Below are 2,956 nucleotides of genomic sequence, written 5' to 3'. Positions count from 1 at the left end.
GGCACCTGAGGAGCTCAGTCAGTTACGCCTCCAACTCATGGTTTCCACTCAGGTCATGATCTCAAAATTCATGAGTTTGAGCCCCGTATGGGGTTCCACACTGCTAACTGTGTGGAGCCTAATGAGATTCTCTCTCTCTCCCTCTCTCTCTGCCCCTCCCCCCCCCAGCACTGTAAATAAATAAATACATACATACATAAACCTAAAAAAAAAGAAAAATACAACCTTACAATAAATTATATTAAAAAGGAAGAAAGCTCGTCTCTGCCTACATAGTTTACCACGTATTACTATTATCTATGCTCTTGACGTTATTTATGCTGTTGCATCTGCATGGTGGGAATAACGTAGAAGCACCTGCTGCTGTGCATTTCTTCTTGGCTCAAATTCAGTGACTTCACATCGGGAGTCGTATTAGTCTGCTCGGGCTGCCATGATGAAATGCCACAGACCGGGTGACTTAAATAGCAGGAATTTCTCTCAGTTCTGGAGTGCGGGAAGTCCAAGATCAAGGTTTGGCAGGGTAGGTTGTGTCCTGAGGTCACCGCCTGTAGCTTGTAGGCGGCGCCATCCTGCTATGTGTTCACAAGGCCTTCCCTCAGCAGGTGCGTGTGGAGACAGAGACAGCAGCACTCTGATGTCACTTTCTGTAAGGACACTAGTCCTATAGGATCAGCCCTCCACCCCCATGACTCATTAACCTTGGTTATTTCCTTAGGGGCCCCACCTCTGAATACAGCCCTACTGGTGCTTAGGGCTTCAACATGGGAATTTGGGGGGTCCAGTGGGGATGCAAACATTTGGTCCACACAGAGGTAGCTAACTCCATACTGTGGGAGTTCTTGCACCATGGAAACTGGCAAATGCTATGAATCGGGGCTTCTGGAGAGCTGTTTGTGACACAGAGGGGAAGGGCGACAAGGGTCACCTCTGAGAGTATCCTTCCTCCTCCCTCAAGCTGGGAGGACAGCAAGGTCAGGAGTCAGCTGGTGCCTCCCAGTCCTCAGCCCTCTGCTCTCACCTCTGAGAGGCTCTGTTGGCATTTGCCACATTGATCAGGAGCTGGAATGCAGCCAGCGGCCATGAGGAGGAGGCTGACAGGTGAGGAAGTCTCGGTCACATGACAAATGAAACTTGTGAATGTGACAGTGGCAGACTCCACAGAAGGCAGCCCCTGGGTCAGACTGCTGGGCAAATGCCTTCCCTTCCCCGAGCCTCAGTCTTCTCACCTGTAAAGTGGGGATAACAGCTACCTCCCTTAGAGGGTCTGAGGGAGGACAGAATGGGGTAAGACAGAAAACACTGCACACTGACTGGAAAGCTACATGGATCGTCATCACCTGACACCCACCTCTGTGTTCTTTCCATTCACACCAGTCGGCACTGACTGCCCCGTGCACTATGCCAGGTGCCAAGGACCCAAAGCTCCATGCCCCGGTCAGTCCTCAAGCATGTCCCTGTGTAGCAGGAAGACAACACAGAAAAGGGAACCCTTGGGTGCTGATGTGGCCCAGAGGACTGTTGACGGTTGTCACTGCATGGGGAAGTGGGGGGAGCAGAGGCACAGACCCAACACCACAGCAGGTATTCAGTGGCAATGTGACCTTAAGTGATGTCACAACCTTACTCAGGACCTCAGTTTCCTCTTGTAAAATGAGGACCATAACAGACCCTGCCTACGGGGAGAGTTAACTCCTACTTTAAAATGTAATTTCAGGGGCGCCTGGGTGGCTCAGATGGTTAAGCTGCCAACATGATCTCGCGGTTCCTGAGTTCGAGCCCTGCTTCCGGCTCTGTGCTGACAGCTCAGAGCCTGGAGCCTGCTTCAGATTCTGTGTCTCCCTCTCTCTCTGCCCCTCCCCTGCTGGCCCTCTCTCTCCTTCTTTCAAAAATAAATAAACATTTAATATATATATACATATATATATATATACATGTGTATATATATACATATATATATATAATTTTATTTGGATTTGTTTGAATCAGATATGGTAAGACACAAAGACACAGAAATTACTGTCATGAGGTAAGAATTTATACTCACTGATCCCTAGATCCCAGAGGCATGGAATCTCATGCAGGGCTGCATCGGGAGACACCAAGGTCGGGCAGGAAGCAGAGGAAGTGAAGGGAAAACACGGGCAGGAGCCTTTATCTAGTGTCTGTGGAAAAGACAAGGCAAAGCAGGTTAAGCTGGTTTAAGATTGGCCAGTGGGAATAATTTCAGCGGATTCTGCAGATTAGGGGCTGCCCTGGGGAGAATGGGCTGGAGGAATATTGCCCTCCTGGAGCAGAAGAGCCAGATGGAAGAGGTGGTTTGGAGTACGGGCTCTGGACTGGGCTCTGGACTGGTTGGTTTGCATATGAAAGGTGTGCTCCTGGGCAAGTCTTTGCCATCTCTAGGAACTGGCCAGCACTGAGAGGGGCAGTCTCTCCCTGGTCAGTGAGGCTCCACCTGTCAAAGCATCAAGAACACAGCAAATAAGCAAAACACCCAGCACCCAGTAAGTGGGAGATGTCATCCCCACCTGTTTCAGCATTGACTTTGTGGCCTCCCTCTCCTTGCTTCACACGGGTGAGTCTTCCCTTCCCAGCTGGGTCCTAATTCCTGGAGGGCTCACTGCCTGCCTGCCCCCAACCAGGGCAGGAGAAACCCTCTCTGGGCCCCCGTCCTCTGGATAGAAAACAGGAGGAAGTAAATAAACACAGTGCTGTTATCAGCAGTGGCACCAGGCAGTTCATGGGGAAGGGTAGAGACTGTGCCCTGTTCTCCTTCAGAGAACTATTGTCATCTTCCTGCCTCACCTCACGCTCACATCCCGTTGCCTTTGTTTGCTCAGACCTTGACAAGTGGCCTGATGAATGAAGCGCTAATGAAGCGCTAGGAAGGGCTGTGGGAGGAAAGGAGGCAATAATTTGGGAAGCACCAAGCTTACAAGGTGCACAAACCTGA

The 2,956-nt window shown here is 50.5% G+C and overlaps 1 long non-coding RNA gene across 1 annotated transcript; it reads right to left on the bottom strand.

Moving 5' to 3' along the window:
- On the bottom strand, positions 1–2,956 carry LOC123382602. The gene is made up of 3 exons (XR_006591201.1): positions 2,532–2,956; positions 2,048–2,165; positions 1–1,457 (listed from the first exon to the last, which is right to left on the bottom strand). It is a non-coding gene; the product is annotated as an uncharacterized LOC123382602 (long non-coding RNA).

This window comes from Felis catus, chromosome E3 (genome assembly GCF_018350175.1).
Source record: "Felis catus isolate Fca126 chromosome E3, F.catus_Fca126_mat1.0, whole genome shotgun sequence".
Taxonomy (NCBI): Eukaryota; Metazoa; Chordata; class Mammalia; order Carnivora; family Felidae; genus Felis; species Felis catus.
This window is presented reverse-complemented; position numbering and strand designations above follow the sequence as displayed.